The following is a 24,900-nucleotide window of genomic DNA, read 5'->3' as shown; positions in this document are numbered from 1 at the left end:
AAGCTTAAACTACATCTACAATACATCCCATGTGTATCACACACACTCCCCAAACACTGTGAAGGCAGATCTGATGTACAGAACAAGCTATGTGAAACACACAGACTTTTAACTAATTTTCAGCACATTTGCAGTACTGTTTGCTGTGACAGCCAACCTTCTGCTGCTGCCTTCCACTGTAAGTTCACACAGATATCTGCACATTTGTTTCTATGGGCAATTAGAAATCCCTCCAAAAACCAGGTTGCTTCCAAAGCCAACCATGCTACCAAATCAGTGGGATGGTATTCACCTCCGCTCTTCCGTTTGTCATCCACAAGCATCCTGACCTCGAGTCTTACATTGCTACAAATAGGCTTGTTCATCCAGGAGTATGAATTCTTTCCGGGAATTTTAAAACCAAATCAGGGAAGGAACACGACAGGAAACTTCTCTGGACCAGTCACTTCACTGGGAACGGCAAATACGGAACAAACTAACCCTGTGAGTGACCCACTGGCTGAAAGTAATTTACAGAAAGAGATGGTACACTATCTCTGTAACAGCTTCTGTCATTCTCTCTCAACTTTTTGCTTAAAGGCTTTAACAGCAGATTTGGCAAGGCACTTATTTAAGCTTAACCTCATACTTTAATAACACACATGGTTTGTTTGACACTTAACATCAAGTCTTTGTGTCAGTGACTTAATGTGTGTCCTATATGAATTCAATGCTAGCGCTGTGTGGGTACGTACACAGCTCGACAATGACCAGCTCTTTGCTTTGCCTTCTGTGACTCAGAGGTAATTTAATCCTTGTTCCTGAGAACATTCCCAGCTCTGAAAACTGCTTCTGACACTGAGGATGAGCACTGTAGGAAACACAGAAAACAGAACTATACCCCAGGAGCACACAAATATTTGTGTTGCTGTTCAAAATAAGCCTGTAATGCATATTATATTATAGAATTTAATATGATATAATAAACTGTAATAAGATTTCACACACAATACAAACTGCCTTATAAATACCAGAGTAACTAGAATTGATTTAACCGGATAATGTTGCTAGATGATATTTACTGCTAAAACCAAAGATTTTTGTTAACATGTCATGCAGTACTGTTGATGCTTCCTCGAGATAGTTTTGTCTACATATATTTATCAAAGAGGAAAAAAAAATCATACATTACCTTTTTCATTGCTTAAAATGATCAAAGTAGCACAACAGATTTCCCCACAATCCTAAAAAAAATGCTACCAACTGCAAATATAAAATTGTCTAACATGGAAATCACATATATGCCTTGCTACAGCATCACCTGACTGCCAAAGCCCATGAGATTTTCCATATCCACAGTCATTCTGCCTGTGTTTGGACAGAAGTTGTTTCTGTAACACTTCAAACTAAATCTGTTCCAGGAAGATTCTGGAAGAGGCAGTATATAATACAGTTTCATAATCACATGCTTACTATAAAACATGAAAATTAAGAAACTTAAGAGAACAAGACAGTCAGTTATTAATTGCATTGGAACACAAAGAAGCTGTAGAATGGACTCTGAACTGAAGTATAAAATTGTACACAATCTCTTCTCCACTCTTATAGGAGAAGTTTAGAAGATGCATCCCACAGAACTCCATCTGCAAACTGTCACAGCCAAGAAACCTGCAAGCTAGGCTGCTTTTTGTCTGACAGAAAAGCATGAAATGGATAATATCCACAGAGTCCATGCCATTGGAGACAAACACAGATAAGTTGTATTACTTCAATAACTACGTCATGTTTGCCAATATTCAGCAGTTGTCTATGCAATATATCCTTTTCCTATACCAAAGCACAAAAGTTGTTCCACAAACTAGGGAAGATTTATTTTCTGCTGGTTTGTGTCTTTCACCTCTAAGCCTTTCTCACTCCCATAACAACACTAATCCTTCTGCCTTGTACATAAGAGATTATAAGTGTGTGGGAACTCTGGAGTTAAATACACATTGACTGATCAGCCTGAATACCAGAGGGCCAGAGAGATACATGCTCAATACAGCCTGGTTGAAGCTTGCCCAGTTTTTCCTCAGCCAGGGCACAGATTTGGGTCTCTCCATTCCCCCAGCATTGCAATGGAAACTCATGAAACTAATTCTATTTAAAAGTTCTCTTTTTAAGTTCCCTTTATAAACTTTAGTTAAATTTAGCCTGAGAGCCCACAGTTCAAGGGAAGTGGAGAAAAGGGAAGAGGAAAGGGCAAAGGGAGGAGACACCAGAGACATTGCAGTCACTTAGCTGGATAAGAGATTAAAAAAATTAAGCTTAACTACAGCTGGATTCTTCACCTGGCACGTGTCACCACTACTTAGAAACAGCACACAAGTCTCTCCCTTGGATAAGCATCACCAGATGACTCCAGTGGGACTACATCTGGAGTACTGCGTCCAGACCTGCGCTCTTCAATCCAAGAAAGACAGGGATCATTTGGAGAGACCCCAGTGAAGGCCACAAAGATGATGAGGGGCCTAGAGCATCTTCTTTATAAGGCCAAGTACCTGGGACTATTCAGTCAGGAGCAGAGAAGACTGGGCGGGGGGGGAGGGGAGGGGAAATCTAATCAATGCTTACAAATACCTAATGGGTGAGAGTTAAGAGGATGGGGCCAGGCTCTTTACAGCTGTGCTCAGCGACAGAACAAGGAGCAACCGGAACTCAAGAAATTCAATCTGAAAATGAGAAAGGACTTCTTTAAGGGTGAGAGAGCACTGGAACAAGCTGCCCAGGAAGATAATGAATTCTCGTTCTCTGGAGGTATTCGAAACTACTCTGGACATTTTATTGTGCAGGCTCCTGTAGGGAATCGGCTTTAGCAGGGGGGTTGGACTACATGATCTCCAGAGGCCCCTTTCAACCTCCACAATTCTGTGATTCTGTGACTACCATGCTGAATCATCTAACAGCCAAACTATGTGCTCCGCAGATAGGACTTGCAAACAAGGCCACAGCTCCTAATTCTGACAGCCAGCAGTGAAGCCAAAGTTCATGTTCTTTTGTGGAAGAGAAGAATATAGGGCTCACGCTGACCACCTTGGCAAGCTGTGTTTGTTGGCACTGCGCCCACAAGAAGGAGGGGAGAAGAGGAGTGGAGAACACCAGTAGACACACAGAAGTACCACAGTGAGTTTAGGCAGCTGGCTCCATTCGCCTGCCTGCATTACCAAACGTATGACGCACAAACTAGGTTGGAAACTAATGAGGCTCAGCAAAATCACGACAAAGAGATGCAGTTTAGCCTATCAACACACAATAGGCAAGAAAAAGCATGCTGAAGAGTTAGATACACTAGCGAGCATGACTAATAAATTAAAATTCTTAGGAATGGAAAGAAATGAAGAAAAGAAGTAAAGAAAAAGTAAGAGTCTTGTAATAGCTTTCCTCACAGGTTTAACTTTATTAGTCGTCTTCTACAGATACAAAACTGAACAATAATAATAAAAATTGAACCTATCAAATCATTTGTCCAGTTTGATTTGTTATGTCTAATCAGCTGGAGCTCTACCTGTATGGGCAATATTCCAGAGAAGTCTTAAAACCATGCCAATAAGAGTGGTATTGCATTTTTTAGCTCTCTCCCCTACTCTCTGACACTTTACTCATCTCCATCCTCATCTCCTCAACCCTGCAATGCATACACAGATCCAAGACTTGTCCTCTCTCTGCTAGTACCTTGTTTTACGCAGACCATGGCAGGACACAGAGGTGGGACTGTGACCCCGCTGACCACACATGGAACATGGCTGTCTACAGAATGCCCCCCAAGAATTTGTTATGCAATACCTCCAGCTAGCAGACAGAAGGGCCTAAAGGATATAGGAGCTAATAAACAAAAGTCATTTAACAACTAGAAGTATCTTCCTTAATGACATGCCATGCCACACCTTAGCAGATTTCCAGGCTGATATTACATAAAAAGCTGGAGGGCAAATTAGTGCATGTACTAAATTTGCCAACAACTGTAAAAAAAAAAAAGTTAATGCCTTTGGCCCTTTATCACAAACAAAGTAGGACAAAACATGAAGACATCAGGATTCCTGTGAAGCCTTATCTAATCCCATCATGTGTCTTCAGCATGCTTCCTGTCCACAAAGCACTGAAGTAAAAAAAAAAAGAGTATTTAATTTCACCTCAGAAACAGTTTTTTTTCCACTATTCATTTAAATGAGCTAGAGTCTCTCTTTATTCCAAAGGGTGCTGAAGAAAGAAGTGTGATAGCTGTCCTGCTCAGATATGAAATAATAGACAACACAGGAGACCTCAAATACTTGAAAACATTAGTGAAAAGTTCCACAAAAAAAATCCTAAGGAACAACAGCAAAAACCCTTCAAGTTGTATCTTCCTCATCCCTTCAGCTTTTGAACTGCTCAAAGAAGAATCATTCATAAATATTTAGTAAACTATACCTCTACCACAGACATACACACATTTTCGGTATTCTACAGAGGCCTACATTATATTTTTTTCAAATTTTTCAATAAAATCCTTCCCTTAGGCACTGAAGTAAATGAGAATGAAGCATGAAGAATATTTATGCAGTCATCACTGCAGTGGTTGCAACACAATACAAAGAAGGTTGAACAGTCTACAAAGAGGAAACAATAATACTTTGGTCCACTCATAATTCACTCTCCCAAAGCCAAGGGACCTGCCAGAGAGTCTGTTCTTTTGTTTTAAACATAGCATTGACTAGTACAGTTCAGTACAATTCCATATTACATTTATATTCTTATGGTTTCAAATACTTCTTGATGTGACACGATTGGCAACTGATGCAGCGTTGTCTGAATCATAGCTAAAATGAAGGATAGATAGATCTGTCTCACTCATCTCAAGTCTTCCTCACCTACCTTATATGAAAATAAGGTTTCTCAATCATCTGTACAGAAGACATCCTCCTGCATGGAGATTCCAGGCAACACCTACTCAACAAGGTGGATGGGTGACACCATTTTACCCAGATGAGATGGAAACTCACAAGGAATTAGGTAGCTGAAGAAGAAACAGGGAGCCCACCTCCTTGGGTTGAAATCTGAAGGCTTGGAGCACTTTATTAGCAGGTCTCTAGCTCCTTGAGGACTCCTTGCTCTGCTAGAAAGGGGGTGTTCTTCCCATGTCCTGTAGCACCTGGTGTTCAGACAGTAGGTGAATGTAGAAGAAATTTCACTCAAATGGAAGAGCCACAATAAAAGTAAAGGTTTTCATTTGAACATCTTCGATTCTGAGATAACCAGCCATTTTGGGAGATGCATTTAAATGCTGGGCAAGGTCAGAAAAGCAATGAACCTTCCCAAAAAAACTGTAGCAGAAAAACAACATCAAAACAAACTGAGTTTGCCAGCATATCCAGCTATAGTTCGGCAGAAACAAATCCTCTAATATTCTAAATTTAATCCTTCTTAGAAAAGTAGTTTTTTAATCTAATCTGAGGAGAGAATGTACCCTTGACCAGTTCCCAAGTAATGCATGGGAGATGAGTCCAAGAAGCAAAAACAATCAAACCAGTAAATAAATGACTATAACATAATTGATATATTCCCTGTGGAGAAATTCACAGCATTATTAAGAAGTCTGGAAAGGATTCTGTGCAAACAGGATGGTTAAAAACAGCATGAAGTATCAAAATGAATATTCTTAGGCTCCAGTTTCAGTGATGACGCAAACACAACTCTTGACTGAAGAAGTAGAACAGCACCTTTCAGCCCAAAGGTTCAGAGAGGGTTAACACACACTTTCAATACTTTTCTAAAGAACTGAAGAGGGAAAATCCCATGCTAAATTCACCATTACGTACAAGTTAGTGTACCTCATTTAGGAAAGGGTGACCAAATAAAGCTATTATATTTAGCTGTACGTAACACTCATGGAATAATGTACATGTAAATTATCCCACCTGCTGAATTAGAAGTGAGAGACAGGAAGGTGAAGTACCACATCCATTCCCCTTTCCCAGATTAAAAAATAAAATAAAAAATCAAAGAGAGAGGAGTAAGAGGAATAAGTAAGAAGTCTCCTACCAAACTTGTAAAAAACAATGCTTTTCACAACTATCTAGCTTCACCTCCCTTCTTTAGGTATAAGGTAATATGTCAACTCATACTGATGACCAAGCACTCGGATTTTGCTACCATTTCTACCTAAGCATTTTGAATTAAAGTCACTTATGAATAGATGATTTAACACAGGTCCAGGGATTGACTCAATTTTTAGGAGAGTGGCAAACCATAATGAAATAGAAAGATGGAAATGACAAAGATACATACATCCAATCTTTGAAAGTGAGGCTTTGAATATGCTGCGAATGCTTGCACTTTTTTAGCTTGATATTTTTTGAACCATATAAAAAGCTATTGCACAGTTACAAAATGGTGACTTTTTTCATGACTCCAAAACCACCAGCATAGCAGCATCCTGGTCCCATACGGGGCCCTTGGAAGCAATCAGCATTAAAAAAAAAATAACATCAACTCTGACAATCACAGATATTTCATAAGCCTCAAGTTCTTTCCACTTGTTCTGCCATTTAAAGCTATTGATGTGGTTACATGCAACATATCTATATTTAAATACAATTTCCAATGTGAGACTACAAATTAAAAAGTTTTAAAAGATGTTTCCATGGATTTAGAAGACCCTGCTATTAACAGGCATGAAATAAAACTCATATTCCACTGTAACTTCAAATCAGATCTGTATGTATACTTCTAAAAATAGATAGAAAAATCACATCCCTTGTGGTAGAAGACAGCTCATAGAACTATTTGCATCTATTAAACACATTCTCAAAAAAGAACACGTTACAAAGCTCTTTTCAGTACTGCTCAGGATCAACCTGCTAGGCAAAAGAGAAATGTACTTTCACCAAAGAGAAGTCAACACTTCTCTTATGGCTGTTGATGCCCTTTAGATGAATTTCATATAAATTTTCCATCAGTGATATACACATTCATACTTCTCAAAAGAGCAGAACCCATTGGGACTCAGGTTTCTATTCCAGGTATCCGTACCTTCAAAAGATATCAAGGGTAATGAGACATTAACTGCTGTTCTCTCCAGGATAGAATGCAGAATTCACCTGTTTCTTTAGCTACAGATTGCATGGTCACAGAATAAAGATGAACAATGTATCTTCAAAAAACAGTTATTGTCATAGAAGCCTCCTATTCTGCTAGTGCTACTAGCTTTCAAATATCACCACTGCTGACTCACTGTGCAGGATCACAACATAGCCCAGCCAAAGGTACCACATATTCCTAACCATCCACTCACATATTCATTTATTTATTTAGAGAGTCTCACATATCTCTAGCACGATGTTCTCAATTCTCCAAGTTTTGAAATGATTTTTCACTTTCTTCCCATAAATAAAAAAAAAAAAAGAAAGAAAGAAAGAAATGGGGATATAGATTTAAATAGCTAACTAATCCAGGTAGAAACTGTATTTCCTGAACAAAGTCAAAATCATGAAATTTAGCTTTGGACTTTCTTGTTCCAGTTTTTAAGGAAAAACATCACTTAGTCACAAAATCTCAGCTATGATATTTTCCTACCTATGAAGTAGGAAAGTGAGAAAACTTTGAAGAAAAAAGAAACAATTGATCTTTATAAAATACCTCAGATGGTATTGCTGTCCCTATACTTCTCTCCCAACTGCTTTTCTGTCTACTACAATTTCTAACATAAAGACTGGTTAAAAACAATAAAATTCATAACACAAACTCACAGTTCAAAAAGCAGACCCCATTAGTCTTACACCAACATCATTGAAACTAGGTGACCTTTTAGGTCCCCTCCAACCTTAGCCATTCTATGATTAGGCCAGGCCCCATACCAATTTGAAGACCGTCAAGTCTGGCAATCTTGGCTGGGCTGTCCTACCACATCCACCATTTAGCACCTTATAGCTTACATCTGTTTGGGCTACTACAAGATGAACTACAGGGGCAATATTTTCCTAGCAACAAGAGCATAGTAGCAGCTATGAAACAGTAGGATCACTTCCATTGGTGCAGATTTGTATTTATTTTTTACAAGCACGGCATACAGACTCTTGTTCATCACCGGTGAAAATACGTGACTAATGGTGGTAACTCTGTTGCAAAATAGGGTTACGTAGCTGACAATTTGCTCTACCAAATGCATTGTTGTGCACTTTGTATCTGTTGTTACTCCCATGAAAAAAAAGAAAAGATAGGATGCATTACTTTCAGAGCAATCTACATAAATGAGAGAAGAATCTCCACATGCCAAAGAAAGAGCTCGTATTGCCCAAACTGGAGTTGCTTGAACATGACATACTTTCAATTGCCTAAATGCAGCTCTTCCTAATGCAGAAGTACACCACCAAGACTACTAACAATAGTGAAAAGAAGAACATTCACTTACAGAAGTTGGTTTTTCCAACATACCTTGATTTTAAGTATCACCTTGCTGAACTGCACGTACCTCAAAGCCATGATCCTTAATTGTCAAACAAGTCTTCACAGCTTGAAAAGATTTGTAGGTGGATGAAAAAAATCTAGTGTGGTTTGAAGCCTTTTTTGGGCTGCAGTCACCACTGCTGCAGCACAAAATAAAGCTGCTCCTATTAATATTTTCTTCTAATCAGAAGAAAGCATCAATTCCTTTTCACTTTAAAGCCAAAACCAAGCGAAACCACCAGAATATGTATAATGTGATGAAAAACACAGCAACGACAACAGAACAGCAAGGTCCCAGGCAGCAGCAAGTGAAGGTTTGCTCAACTGCAACAGCTGCAGGCACAGGAGAAAGAAAGAAAGAAAGAGGAAAAAAAAAAAAAAAAAAAAAAGAAAGAAAAACTCTGCTTACCTTCAGAAGGCCTCAGGTACACAGGGATCTCCAGAGAAACTCCCTTCTCTCCACTGCCAACCCTTAAATGAGGTCTGGAAAAGGGTGGATCCTGGCTCCATCCCTTCTGGTCACTCAGGTATATTGCATACACCTGAGCTCCCCTGGGTTGGCCCTGCCTTCCCACCAGGTGGCTCAATCACTGCTTCAAGTTGTGACTTAGCATTTCTGCTACAATATGCAAGACCAATTCTTTTGAAAAATACCTGTTCTATATCACAGGAAAAGGGGCATTCCTGTTGTCTGACCCAAGCTGCAACACTCAAATACTGTGTAAATAAATTGATGATTCTTGATACTGCAAACGACAACACTCTGGACTGCTAGTGGAAAGTTTGGGATTTCAAGTGGACTATTTGCATAGGCTGCATGAAGGCCACATAGAAACAAGCATCCTGGAGGCCAGCTGCAGTACTCCTTCCAAATGAGCACAGTCACAGCTAGAGCTGCAAGCCAGGACTGCCTTCTCAAACTTACTGCTTTGAACAGATGTGAGAACTGGTCTCAGTAGAGAACAGTGTCAAGTCGTTCTTCCCAGGAGACAGTAAGGGAAGGAGGAGGAGAGGGAAAGAAAGAAATGAAGTTTCAATAGAAAGGAACTAAAAGAAATGCCTGTTTTCTCTGTTTTGAAATATATATTCCTCTGCTGAAGTAATTCAGTGGACCACACAAGATGTTAAGGTAGCAAAAAAGGCAGGATGTTCGCAATCTTACATGTCAAATATACTGGCTAGTCTGCTCTTACACTCCAAAAATCTTTCTGTTACCTGGTTTCCATGTAAGCAAGTATACAGTCTTACAAAACAACAACAGTGTCAGAGCAGCACAGCTTTGCTTAGGATTCCTTCTGAGACTGAAGAGCTCTCCTCAATTAGTGTTGAAGAGGACAAAGATGAGTGGTGAAACTCTTTTGTGCGGGACCAGGGAACAAGTCCTGCTACAATGCTAGTATCAGCCTTTATGAGGACAAATTCCAGTCAGTGCAGTCATGGGGATAATCAGAAGCCGAGTCCCTCTTCGATCTTGTGTACCACAAGTAACGATTCAGTTCATTATGGCCATTGCAGACAGCTTCCTAACACATGTGCATGAATGCACACAGACTATAGTTTTGCACTGTGATCAGAAACACAGGAAGCAGGTTTCCAAAAGTGAGAGAAAAAATTGGGAGAAGGACGAAGAACAAATATGTGAGCTCCAACGTTTCCCAGTTGTTTCCAATAGGTAAATATGAACTAGGATAAGGATAGCCTTTATATAAATCCTGAAAAGATGCATAAACAAGTGGAAAACGGGGAATTCAAACAGTGAAGATGGATTAGATCACTTGGATCCAGAAAGCTTGCTTTTCAACTCTCTAATTCACTTTTAAATTGTCCTACTTTTAAGTACATTAAGATCAATTGTTTGAACAAAGAATTCATACTGAGCTTTAAAAGTAAGACAGAAGATACCGTGTAATGCTTCCATTTTACATTAAAGTCTATGCACTATTATCTTCTTATTATCTCTTAAAGATTTTTCCAGGCATTTAATTAACATATGACAAGATACTCAAGTTAGCAAGAAAAAAAGTCACCATTTAGTGTACTATCTATAGCCTCTCAGAAGTTAGTTTCCCATTGTTTTTTCTTCTAATGCACTACCTAGTGAACATCTATTATGCTATTTTAAAAGCAAGGCTCTGTCACCGAAATAAAAGAAATAAAAGGAATAAATTTCCTGAGGTACCTACACTCCATTTTTTTTTTAATTTTACTCCAGCATAAGTGTCTTTCAAAGTCACTGAAACACAGGTGAAGTTTAGAAAGAAAATTACAGATTCTGCTACTGAGAAGGAAGCTAGTATCAGCATGCCATTAGCAGTTCTCACTGGGAGCTTGACCATGGATAAATCCATGGGAAGCATTAATTTTAAATGGGTGCAAAGCGATTTTACAACATCTCTAGAAAGGTGGTGGAGCAATTGCTAGAGCCCCAGGGGCAGCAGAGGCTCCCCAGGGCTTGGGAGACCTCCATGGATCCATCAGGGCAGGGCCTGCAGCCCATCGCAACCCACCAGGATCGGAGCAGCGGGGCAGCCCAAGCCCCAGCGCTGGGCACCTCTGTGGGGACAGGAATGAGCCAAGGCAAGGCTGGGATGCAGGCCTGCCTGTGGGGAGCTGAAACTCAGCCCTGGTGTGGCCTTGCTGGGACTGGAGGTTCTAGACTGACATGGGGGCCGGGGGGCACAGGGATAGCCTGATGTACTGTTATCTCTGACATCACTCCCTGTTCTCAGGGGTCCTCTGTCTTTTCCACACATTCCCAGTACACTGACCACTGGCTCCTCTAATCTGCAGCATATTCCAATTCTACAACAAAAACCAACCAAACAACAAAAACAACAACAAAAAAAAAAAACCCAACAACCCAAAGCCTTGAGCAAATGTCAGGATACACAGCATACTTCACAACTAAATTTTATGCTTCTTCTTGCTACCAAATTCATGCAACCATCAGCACTGCTGATTTGAGGGAGAATTGTGGGTTCTGCTTTACTAATATGGCAGAAAATCCTGCAGCAAGTAGAAAAGATATGTTTAAGGACAAAAAGGTACTGTTTGAAGCAGATGCTCCCCTCAAACACCAGTTTCTTTGTGAGCCCATACCTAGTACTTTCTGTGGTATAAAATCTCTTTCTTTCCCCCTCCTCCCCCCCGATAAATTGCTTCTCACAGCACTTGCCAGCCACTCAGCTCAGCAGCCACAGAATCACAGACCAGTTTAGATGGGAAGGAATCCCTGTAGATCAAAGTATGTCCCCTCCCTCAAGCAGTGCCAGCTGCTGCAGGTTGCTCAGGGCTGTGTCCTGTTGGGTTTTGAGTATCTGCAAGGATGGAGTTTCCACCACCTCTCTGGACAACCTGTGCTGATGTTCAATCCCCATTAAATTTTAGAAGTATTTTACTTATGTATAAACAGCAGATTCTGTGTTTCAGTTTGTGCTCATTGCTTCCTGTCCTGTTGCTGAACACCACAGAGAAGAATCTGGCACCGTCTTCTTTACTGCCCCCATCATACCCCCCCCCCCACCTTTAGTTTTGAATAAACAGAGATCAGAGCTCCCTGAGCTTTCTTTTCTACAGGGTGAACAGTCCTAGATCTCCTAACTTCTTCTCTTATAAAAGACATTCCAAACACTTAATCATCTTTGTGGCCTTTTGCTGGCCTCACTCAAGCATGTCCACGTGTCTCTTGTGCACAGGGGCCCAAGAACTGAGCAAAGTGCTCCACATGATTCTCATCAGTACTGAGTGGAAGGATTACCACCCCCAGCCTGGTGGTTATGCTCTTCCTGATGAAGCTCAGCATGATCTTGGTTTTCCTTGCCTCAAGAGCACCTTGCTGACTCATGTCTAACTCCTTGTTCAACTGAAAACCCTGATACGCTTTAGCAAAGCTGTTTTCTAGCCAGCCAATCAACTCCTAGCACATGCTGACATATGGAGCTGTTTCTCCCCAAGCTCAATACTTTTGCATTTCCTTCGGTTGAACTTCATGGAATTCCTATAAACCAATGGGAATTTCTGACAAATGCCTCCAGCCAGCCTAAATGGCAGCACAACCATCCAGTGGATCAACCACTCATTCCAGTTTTTTATCACCTGCAAACTTGTTGAGGGTGCAATCTGTCCCATCATCCAGGTCTCTAATGAAGATGTTAAATACTGCTGGCCTTAGCAGCAATCCCAAGGGTACATCAAACAACTGGCCTTCAGTTGGACTTCAGCCACTGGTCACAACCACTGAAATTTAGCAATGCAATCAGTCCTCAGTCCACTTCACTGTCCACTTATATAGTACTTCATCAGCTGGTTGATAAGGACATCATAGGAGAATTTCAAAAGCATTGCTAAAATCAAGATAAACATCATCCACTGCTCTCCACACATTCACTAAACCAGTCATCTCATCATAGAAAGTTATCAAGCTGGACAAGTATCATTTCCCATTCATAAATCCATGCTGACTACTCCCAGTCACTCAAGTCTTTAATACATTTGGAAATGACATTCAGGAAGATAAGCTCCTCAAAATCTCTTTCCCATTTCATCTCTGCCCAGATTGCTGCCTCACTACTAGGCTAAGATCTTCCTTGAGGCTGTTCACATCTACTGCCTCACCAAGACTTTCTCAGAACTAACAAATGTTCAGTTCTCCATCCTTTTCACCTGGAAGAAAACAGAAAACTTTTTCCAGTCACACCAGCCAACTTTGCATAAACTCACAAGTAAAAAGTCCTTTTAAAAGCACTCGCTAGAGAACATCAAGTTCACCTCTCCTTTCTTGGTGGAGAAGGGGAAAACTGATTGTCTCCTACCTTGCCAGGAGACCCTGCAGCTCCTTGAAAAGGCAAGAAGGAAAGAACAGTCAGACAACCCTGAGTTTCCAAAAGGAATAAAGAGGCAAATCTTAAGAGAAAACACCATTGGCAGATAACAAAATCTCAGGAGGCACAGTGAAACAGTTCTAGACTCAAACACAGCCCTATTTCACCTAGACCCAATTCTACAAGATTCCACCTTCCTGTAAGTGACTGTTTGCCTCAGGAATGGAACAGACTGCCTACTTCAAAACCTAAAATAAGAATAGTATTTGTAGATTTTTATTTATTGTGGGTTATAATCAATTTATTAATACTAAAATTCTTTAGAGGACAGGAGACCACTGGCTGGATCACAGAATGGTCCAGGAATCACAAAGAAAACCTTTGGTCTGTCTAGCACACACAAAACCTCAGAGAAGCCCTGTCCAGGCTGGTCCTAGCTATCAGATTGTAGTCTGGACCCTTAGATGGGGCAGAAAGAGAGCAGGTGAGCAAAGATAGAATAGAAGAGCCACCCTTCACTCTTAGGCATTTCTCATCTTTCAGATCTAAGTACAACATGCAGCTGTGATTATTTTGTTTGTTTAATAAATGAAAATAGGCATTCATTTTATAATTGATTTGAGAATTTAAAAGATCTGTCAGCAAGCCAAATCAGGCAGGTCTCTTGGGTTCACTTTGAACTCTATTATAGTTAGAATCAACATGGATACATTCATATGCACTGTTCTCCTCAGAGTACCCATCCTTCTCACAAAGGTAAAAAATCTCACAAGACAGAAAAGATCCAGATGAGCACCTGACATACCCATTGGATCTTACAATGTCAGTGCCAGTACACAAGCCACTAAGATACTAGCAGATGTAAAGCATTATTACTTTCTCAGTTTGTCACAAGAGCTGACTCTGGGTGTGTGTCATCTTTGCAGACCAAACCAGGTATAAGAGCTTGGCTTTCATGCTCATCAGCCTTTGTGTGAAGCTCCTTTCTTTGCAGTGATGTGAGCATTTTTTTCAAGCATTTGATAATTAACAGATCTTCAAGTATTCATCACTGTAATTGCTACACAGTAAAGTTATTAATTCCCAATTTAAAAAAAGAAAAGCCAAAAAAAAAGATTCTTAGCAGCTTCAGAGGAACTACGTAGAACTTTTTTCCGTTCTTGCAGTGGCACATAAGTCTTCTTTCTGGCATCCATGAGAAAAAGATACACATTGCTCCACTCAAACTAGCAACAACTGAAGACTGTTTGACTTTTTTGCTTCTCAGCATTCCTACTGCTTCCTTTATCTTGTACATTTAAACGCTACCCATTTATATTACTCTACAAATATTTCTCTATGTGTGCCTCTCTCTGTGTGCCACAGGATGGCAGCAAATGCTAGAAGATAAAGAAAAAAACAGCAGAGAGAAAAAAACAAATGTATTACAATTGATTTATATATATTACTGTTACTCGAAACGAACAGTTCCTGAACCGTAATCCAGGTTCTATATAGACACGCATCCCAAGTCACATAAACACACTAATGCTAGAATCTGTGCCATAGCAGGTCAAACGCATTACAACTTATTGTTGAAGGGAAACAAATTATACAGCATGCCATCACAACCAGTAAATCTGGAGTTAACAAAATGCTTTTTTTTTCCGATCCAGAGGAAATAATATTCAGTAAAATTGAGAACAAATTTTTATGGAATGACCATAAATCATAGCTGAGAAGGTCTATACTATTTATGTGTGTTAATATTGAAAAGATGTCCAAAAAATTAAACCAAAGAAAAGTTAACTTTCAAAATTCATTTCAATAGAGAAATACTCTTCCTAGTTTGGGTAGATTCAAAATTTATGTAAAACATATAAAGTAGATAGGTTCATTTTTATTTTATTTATTTGTAATGTGCAGTGGGCAAATCGAAAGATGCTGCTTATTTTAAAAATTAAATGTATATCTATCTTGCATGGAGTTCACAAACGGTACCTCACCTTAATTTTTATTTTTATTTATTTATTTTAAGTCCTCTAAGTAATAAGAAGCTTAAACAGAAGACAATAGAAAATGAAATAAAGTACATAGAAAAACTACCAAAAAACTACCAAAAAATTGGACAGTGGCTTTTTAACTTTTTACATCAGCCATAGTTATGGAAAGTTAGTATTTCAAAGTCCATATTCATCATTAAGCTAAATGGATAAGAAACAATATAAGAAACCATACAAGCATGCAAGGACATTTTTATGATGCAATGGGATGGGATTTTTCTGTATTTTTTTTATAGAGTCACGTTTAACTGAAAGTTATCAAGTAGTTTCACAGGTACCTCTTCATAGAGCTTCCAGAAATGAAAGGCTTTATAAAGAAAAGTTGCCACCATGAAAGTTATTCTCTATAAGCATTCAAGCAGTTTAAAGAATTTATAAATTTAGATGAAATACTGATTTTTTAATTTAAGCCACATCTACTTCTGCTCATAAATTCCTCCAGTTTCCTCCTACCTCACCTCAATCCAATCTCATTCCAATACCAAAGTAATTCAAAGACATATTAACACAGCTGGTACTTCATCAACATTTTGACTTTGCAGGTTTTGTCAGTGGTTTGACAAAAAAGATCAACCAGTCCCAATCAGCTTTGGAGAAGCCATAGCTGTTATAGTGCTCTTTGTTTTCAGGGCTCCATACAATAAAACTCGGGATGTTTTTACTGTACTGGCTGGACTTGACTGGCCCTCCTGACTGCTAAGTACCCTCATAGTAACAGTATGACAGTAACAGTAACAGACATAGAGTCAGGGAGATCACAATTATTCCTAAGGCATCAGGAAGGTCTGTGAAAATAAAATCTGGCAAAGATGACTATGCCCTAATCTCAAGCACTGAACAATTCATGAGGCAGACATCTTGGCTGGCCAAAGAAAATACAGGCTAATATATTTCAGAGTTTCTGTAAAATAATACTTTAAATATCCAGTGTACACAGAAAAAAAATATGATCTCTGGATGCTGCTGTTACTTGTGCTTCTCTACTATATCTGCTTGTGTTATAGTTGTGCTCTTTTCCCTCAAGAAACATGGGATGACCATTGCACCATAGCTGCTCTTCTAATCTGCTGCTAACTCCTAGCCACCCTACAGTGAGGCAACTGAAAGGGCACAGCTACTAGCCAAGTCAGTACAGTACTTCTTCCCTTCAGGTCATTGTCATCCCTCAGATATGAATAAGGGTCTGGAAAAATAGATGTTTTCTATAGGCTTCTGCAACCTTCTTGATGTAAAAATAGATTGTAATCATGCTTATGTCACGTTGTTGCTCAGCAACCTTTTTTCCCCCCCTTAATCTCCCTGTTCTCTCATATCTTATTGGTCTTCACAGTGATCAGTCTGCAAACTATGACTCACAAGTCAGAAACAGCACTGTCTGCTAAGCTTGCAGGACATTCTGCCCTTCAGTGATTACATAGGCTTAGGGAGATGTACCTGACAGAGTAACCAGAGACAGGATGTTGACCTGGGGGAAAAAACAGCTAATGAAAACCATGAGGGACAGTGAAAGAAGTGAAGGAAAAATTGGTTCTCTATACTGAGGAACGTTAAAAAAAAAAATCTCTAATCCATTCCCCTTCATCCCCTTCAGTCAAGATCAGCAAAGAGGAATCAATCAATGACCTTAACACAGTCTCTCTCTTTCCCTGATGAGCTCTGGGGAGGGATCTTCCTTAGACAGAAGAATAAGGATGGACAAGTAAAACAGCAAGGACTCTTAGCTATCTTTTTTCCCAAAACATTTATTGCTTGAGAGGAAACAACAGAAAAACAAAAACTTGTAAGCACAGCTTTTGCATACAGAGCCATTTTCGCAGATGGACTCAACAGATGAGTATCCAGTGGAGCAGTGACAAACATCAGAAGGCAAATCCTGTATCCAGAGAGCTACTGGAGAGGAACTCAAGTACTTAAACCTAGGTGTGTAGGAGCACTGTATAAGCCTTGTTTTCAGCTGCTGCCCTAGAAGAGGGTGGGTTTCCCATAAACCCCTCATCACATCTGCCATCTTGTTGCCCACATCTCAGATACCATAAAAAAGATCTAAAACATGCATGCCAGTGCTTTGGTCCCTGAATCTCTCCTCAGGTGTCTGACTTCTATGCAAATATTTCAATCTTCACTGGTTTTAAAGAATACTGTGAAAAAATATCCTTCCAGGAATCCGTGTTTAACATTACCTCAGATACCTACATTTACGGTGTCTGTGTATTTAAGGTATTAATCTGACAAAAGGGAAATACACCTGGCACCTGTGCTATTTTGCTTTATTTTGACTCCACCTTCCTGTGCAATTCTGTTAAGCGTACAGCAGATAAAGCTGTCCTCATCTGTTGATGCTCTCTGTTTGACAAGGTAGTTCAGAACCAAAGAAACATCTACTTGAAATAATCTCTGAGTGTTAGGATAAATAAACACAGCTGAAGTCTGGACTAAGATTAATAGAGACATAGAGGCTGAAATACCTTTGCATTTCAGGATTAAAGATTCCTCATAAAAATATACATAAAATATTAAGGGAAAAATCCTCATGTTTATTTAAGATAGCAGAAGCTTCAGCAGACAGTGAACCACTGCAACAATCCACACCAGTGTCTCAATGTACAGGAATCACCATCCATTTTTGTCATGCACATATTATTATCACTTGATCCAGAATGAAGTGATAGTACATGTACTCACTGTAATGAATGAAGTTCACATAACATTTCACCAAATATGAAGTCAATAGATAACATTATTTACTTCCATTTTCCATCAAAAAATTAATTTCACCACTTTATAGAAATAAATACAAAATTTCATTGCAAAATGATAGGTTTTGTCCAACTGAGTTAGAAATGAGTAATAATACTAAACTTTTTTTTAATCATACAATTAAGGAGCTAAAGATGACAGATAAAATCAGCTACTCTGACCTATTCAGTGACTCAATGCAATAACAAAAACAAATCTATATTTGATTTTTGTGAGCAGTATGATCATTATAAAAAATCTGGATGTAGAGTATGACGTTGCATGGAAAGATCACAAGAGGTCTCTGTTTAAATTAACTGAAATATAAAGAAAGCAAGTCTACAAGAGATTTCAACAAGGATAACACGTAGCTTCGATAAACCCTATAAGTAAAATCAGATGGATCGAGGATATCAGACAATTGACTATAAAGCAGATCAGGAATTCCTCCAGATCAGAAGTGCCTAGGGTATAAATACTGAAATTATATTTTCAGTAATTAGGAAGACTGACATTAAGGGGCATCAGATCCAGCAGATGAATGAAGGAAGATGCTAAGAATAAGTGGAAAGGCTAAAAAGTAATGGAAAAGAGGACAAAAAGTGAAGGAATGCAATCTTCTTAATATCAGAGATCAAGAAGGGCAAGGATAAGTGAAAATGATCAAAAATCAAGCCAAGATATACTTCCCTATATATTACAGACAAGAAAGAAAAGGGATATTTTGCTATATAAATAAGTTGGTAAAGGCAGAAAAAGAAGGAGCATATTGCAGTTGGCACAGTGTAAAAAACTAATACAAGTATGATCTCAATTCTAAGTGAGTGCTTTGTCTGAGTTGGCAGTAAGGATGATAATGAAGACTTTTATTATAGCAGGATGAGTAAAGAGAATAAAGATGTGGAAACAAATTTTGGAAACAAGCCAAAAGCTCAGTGTACTTACAGATGTGTGAGTGGGTGGGCAGATAAGGAGACAGGTAACCATGCTATGACTCTGGAAGATCCAGAAGCTAAAAAACTGCTGGTTCAGTTCTACATCCTCCTAATTAAATCAGCAGGGAAAAATACCAACTGAAGTGTAGAAGACATTGGATCATTATTTCAGAAGGGTGGCAAGGAAAAAGGAACCAAGAAGCCACGAGAATCTCATTTGCAAGCAAAACTTTATAACAGACCTCAAAATAAAAAATAGATGAAGACAGAGTCCGAAACAGAAAATAGTGTAAGTCTAAGGATAGATTGTTTAGTCTAACCTGACAGACATTTTCAAAGTAATTTCCTAGGGAAAAAAAAAAAAAAAACAGCAAAACAACAACAGCAAAACAAAATGAGAAGTGGTACTTCTCATCTACTTGAGAAGTATTTGATACAATGCCATACAGGAAGTACTTCATTAGTGGAAGCACATGATTGCTGGAGGTATTAAAAAGGTAGTAAAAAAGCTAGCAACCAGTAGTGCTGAAAAGGACTACCATTGATAGAATAGGTATTTTATTCCTCACAGGTTGGTCCTAATATTTTCATTAAAGGCTCCAGTTCAAAACAGCAGGGAGTCCTTATGAAAATGTGCAGAAAACATGAATTTCTGAAACACTATCAACACTAACAAGACTTGAGGTAGCAAGAAAAACATCTGAACAAAGTAAGAACCCTCCCTTACACACGATCTCACTAAAGCCACACTGGTATGAAACAGCCCCACAGAAACAGCAGTTTCTGTGAGCTCTCACTGCTGTCTGTGAGCTTCTCAGCAAGTAGCATTCCCTGAAGCATGTTCCCTCAAAGGAGAAATTTCAGCATTTCCTCCCTTGCAAGTCTACGTCTATTAGGTTGACTGGCTGAGACACCTATGAGGACAGATGCTGCTGGTAGGATTGAGCAGAAGACCTGAGAAGGCAACTGAACGAAAAATACCAAGGAAAGCAAATACTGAATAAATGCTGCAGGCAGCATATAGCAAGCATCTGCATTCATGTTACCACAAAATGAAGGGTTCATTTTCCACTTATTTACATGGTTACAAAACAAAGCTACAGTTTACAGCTGGAGACTTTCAGAGTGATTCAAACTGTATAAAAGGATCCAGTAAAATAATTTCAGGAGCTGTCTGATGATTTAAGCCAACTGAAGTGCCATACGCTTCATTAAAATTACCTTCACAGGATCTGAAACTATTTTAAGAGGCAGTAGAGGCTTTGAGTTAGTAAAACATTCAGCTTTTTTTTTTTTTCCAAAGGTTTATTTCCACTAAGCATCTTCAGTTAAACATATGTCTTTCTTCTGAATTTCAGATTAAATAACAAAGTAAATTTATTAAGGGGGAAAAAAAAAAACAACACCTTGGGGGGTGTTATCTGAAGAGGCCTTTTTCGAACTGTCAACATTTTGAAGCTGAGTAATAATGCAGCCTCGAGGTTGCCATGGGAACGTGTTTCATTTCCTAGGTGACAGTGATTGTATGTCGTCACCACTGAACTGCACCAATGCTGGAAATATGTCAAGTTTCCCTCAGGTGTCGGCATCCCAGCACTTCCTGCCCATTTTCCCAGCCACACATCTGGGTGAGCCCAGTAGGAGGCCTCCGCCCTTAAGCCTGTGCAGTCTCCATGGGGCTGCAGAGCCCACGCAGCTCTCCTCCTGAGGAGCACACTCTGGTTTGGCAAGAGAGGGTGTCAGCACCTCGAAATGCTGATCTTAAGACCCTAATAAAGAGCAAATCTACCTTTCTGTTAGTAGTTTGTTCTATTGCCCAACTTACCTCACATAGGCATGCCTTTGTTCTCAGTTTCGCAAGGCCCTTGACAAGTTCCATCAACAGAGTTCCTATCAAAAACCTCATAAAACCTGGTGTCAAGGTACTAAGCAATACGTTATTTAAATCAACTTTATCAGAATCATCTGTACTAAGACCAACCTTTAAGACTACCTGTTGGGCTCTAAGATTTGTTACATTAAGAAGGTTTTTAAACCTTTGGCAATGTGACTCGAAGACCCCTCTTGCAGCACAGACATTGCCCAGCACAACTGCAAGGCCACCAGCTGCGCACCATGACCAGCAACACTTCATTTGCCTGTGAAAAGCAAGGAGGATGAGTTGAGTAGAGTAACTGCTCTGCAGTGCTCACATGCTAGTCCAAAATAAGCAACTTTGATTCAGTAACTATTATTCTGCCCTGGAAATGAAGTGATCATTTTATTCTAGGATAATTACTCCATTTCCAAAGTGAAATAATTGTTACTGAATAAAATCATTTTTATTTTGGAATATTTCATCCACATGTGGGAGTTACTCTGGAACAGCTAAATTATACCCTAATAGCTAGAAGAGAACAGTCCTGCCAGTCAATTTTTCTCATGCAGGCATATCCTTAAACCCTAAAGAGACTAGAAGGCATAGAACAGAAGGTCTCATTGCAAAACCAGAGATGCCAACCACTCCATTTGAAGTAGAATTCACTTTAATTTATGAGAATAATAGCTACTAGGTCTTGTAAATACAGAAGTCACTGAAGGAAATCAAAGTCCATCAAGGGATTTCCAAAGCATACTACAAATATTACTGCTAACGGACAAAACTCAGCACAGGATATGCAGCTAGCACTGGTGCTGTTGAATGCTTTCTCCTGTACATAAACACAGTCAAAAATTGCTGCTGAAGTCTAAGCCTAAATAAACCCAACAACTCATCCTGCAGAGGTAAAGGTTGGTAGCAGTATGCTATACCAGCACTTGACTTCTGAAGGAATTGGGGACATGCCTTGCACTGTGCATCCACTGCTTGTTCTAGATAACTGGCTTAGGTGGAGATACAAACCGTTTCTGGAATAAACCCGTTACTGGAATATGCATACATTCAGAATCTCTTTTGACTTTGCCCAGTGTTTTCCAATATAAACTACCCTTAGGAAACTAAGGAGGGAGTTCAGTATTAGCAGCATTTCTGTACTGCAAAATTTTATAATTGGGCATTAAAGCAGGCAAAGAAGCCACAAGGCTTAAAAGTTTAGTTTCCCACAGCAACAGTAATTCAGCCACATTTAAAATATATAGCAGAGCATAAATTAACAGTTATTGAAAATGCTGCATATGTGCAATGCGGCCATGTTAACATTGCTATGGGAACCTTAACTTTTGAATAGATAAGCATTCTACCAAAATAAAAACCATATAAAAGAAATAATCATTACAGATTTTGCTGGAAAAGACTACAGCCAATTCCTCATCTGCAATCTGTTGACGCAGAGCATAAGGACTCTAAAGCCTCAGAAGTCCAAGCAGGTGAAAAAATAATCACTAAAAACACTGAGTGCCAGGACCATAACCATGGCCAAAACTTAACTGCAGCTTCACTTTCAATTTGTGCTTATGATCAAACAGCATGTAAAATTATTACAGAAATCTCAACAGAGATAAGGAGCCCATGTACAGCTATCACCCTCTCCTCTTTTTCTCTCATATTTTTGATACACTAAATATTTTGGAAGAACAGATTGTAAATTTGCTACTGACTTTAGTCTTTCTCCAGCATGTTCAATTAAAAAATAATTTAAAAAAGCAATCAAGCTGTGCTCTAGTACATATTAATGTAGTAGCAGCAAGCCCTGAACTGTCTTTCTCATACTGTTCTAACACTGAAGTTTTTGTTTTAAAAAAAAAAGTTTGATTTCAGCAGATCTTTGGGGTTGGAATTTTTCATATTTTTATATGAAACCAGTGACAGCAGGTCTGCTAATAGGCTTACTTTCCAGTGGGCTGGATGTTGCTTGGGAGTAAAACAGCAGCATTCTGCTCCTGGTTCTGCCATTCCCTCCAAATCTCTGTGCTGCATGATCTTGGGCATGCAGTTCCTTCATCTGTGAAAGAGGAATAATGACACCCATGTTCTTTTTTACCCAAAGGTCCAATGTTTTAACCAGGTGTTTTTTCTCCTGTTTAAAACAAGATCTTCAAAGTATCCTTCTAAAATGTTTGAAGGAAATTCCAGCAGCATCCATAATAGCTCTGCAAAGAATTCTGCCGATTTGTCACCTGTGGAAAGAGAAATGAAATAAAAGCTTCTTTCTTCCAACCCACCCTCTTGTAGCTGTGTGGCATATATGGTTAGTCCCATTCAAAATCCTATCAAACAAGTTTCTTCCCCACAGCGACCACAGATCACCAAATACTCTTAACCAGCAAACAGTGCAAGTTCCAGAGCCCTGGACTGGCAAATGCAAGATAAACAGTGTTCTCCACATTGAGTCAAAGTGACAGGTTTTCCTTCTGATACCCTGGCACACGTGCTTGAAATTGCACTGACATCAGAAGGATTTCCCCACTCACAGGAAAAGTAGGATACTGGCTCTGAAACAAGCCATACAGTTCAAAGAGATTTTAATCTCAATTATTTGAATAGCGTAGACCTTATGAAGATTACATGGGTTTATCGCCTGAGGACATTTTCTGTGCATCCTTAAGATTTTACTCAGGCCACAAACTTGCTTTTTCCTAGAGTAATTTAGGGAAAAAAAAAAAGCTAACATGATAGTATTGATCAGAATAGTGCTGCCTTTTACAAAGACAGAGATATACACTGAAAACAGTTAATGACATCCTCCCCCACTACATGGGAGACAGAATTTTGTCCCCTACATGCACAAATGAGTTTCTCACAGTGAACAGTCACTACACCACTTCGCCAAAATGAAGAGTTTATGTTCCTTTCTACCAAAAAGAACTGATGTTATATGTTCTTCCTCTACAGCCTCACAGGCAGAGTACTGAAAGAAATGAGACATGGAGTCTGTGAAACGAGAAGTTTAGGCAGTAGAATTTATTTTCAAGCCCTACTTACTAGTTCAGCTGAGAAAGAGAAAGCATGGGTCTTATCTGAAACTCGTCATTTCAAGATGTTTGCAAACACCTTCTGATGAAAGTGTTCTGATAACAACCTGCTTTCTGCATTGTCATCCCTTATAAATGGTAATCTACCCATATTTCAGCCAATATATCTATGACCTAAAGCACTAACACCACTCTTTCACTATAACCAGAACCTTCACTGTCCCTACTTGCCTTGACCCCAGCCCAGCATCGCAGTCTGAAGGACACTACTACTTGGACAGTCCCTGTTGCTGTCCAATTCTCTCAACTGCTTCTCCTACATGGGTGATCCCTACATCCTCAGAAACTGTTGTTGCATCTCTACTCTTTTCCTTCACAAGTTATATCTGCTGTGGTCAAGTCCAGTGTGGCAGATCTCTCAGTCCATGCACTGAGGAAAAAAAAGACATCATATTTGCTAGTGAAGCTGATAATTTCAGTTACCCATGAATTATTTAAACAACCCTGAAGTTAGTCTTATTTCATTAACAGATACAGAGTGAACTCTTTGAAGCATGCAAGTGATAATTTTTTGAACAAATACTTCCCATCTCGTACTTAACCCTAATGCATTGGTGACATTCCTAGACTGAAAGTCTCACATTTAAGACAGACAAGAATTCCTTAGATTGGTTTTCTGGGACAGCAGTGGGAGTCACTGATGAAGATGCTTCCGTGCACTTTGTGTTTGCATAATACCCATCAGCTTGTCACAGCTTTAGCTTTATAACACTGGCTACTGATACCACTTCCACCGATTCAGTGTTTTTTTCAGCCACTGCCTGCTCTCCTTATCTCCACTACCACTTCATTCTCAGAGGCACATTCTGATACCAGCACATACAAAGCACTTCTCTCTCCCATCTGACATACTCTGAGAAGAGTAGATTAACAACACTCATACTAGCATACAAGTTCCCCACTCATTCCAGCATCCAATGCTGGTATGACTTACATGTGGTTTAAAAAAGAAGATTGCTTACTACTGAAATCTGGAAC

General features: G+C 39.3%; 1 protein-coding gene and 1 long non-coding RNA gene across 2 annotated transcripts in view; both read right to left on the bottom strand.

Annotated features, from left to right (window-relative positions):
* PDE10A (phosphodiesterase 10A) overlaps positions 1-24,900 on the bottom strand; it is a 348,909-nt gene that overhangs the window by 288,760 nt on the left and 35,249 nt on the right. The gene's annotated exons all lie outside the window — the stretch shown is intronic.
* LOC121110197 overlaps positions 17,024-24,900 on the bottom strand; it is a 37,115-nt gene continuing 29,238 nt past the window's right edge. Inside the window, exon 2 of the long non-coding RNA XR_006938735.1 lies at positions 17,024-23,067. This is a non-coding gene — a long non-coding RNA (uncharacterized LOC121110197). The remainder of the gene's footprint in view (positions 23,068-24,900) is intronic.

This window comes from Gallus gallus, chromosome 3 (assembly GCF_016699485.2).
Source record: "Gallus gallus isolate bGalGal1 chromosome 3, bGalGal1.mat.broiler.GRCg7b, whole genome shotgun sequence".
In the NCBI taxonomy this organism is placed as follows: Eukaryota; Metazoa; Chordata; class Aves; order Galliformes; family Phasianidae; genus Gallus; species Gallus gallus.
Note: the sequence above shows the minus strand (reverse complement) of the source record. Positions and strands in the feature narration are given on the sequence as shown.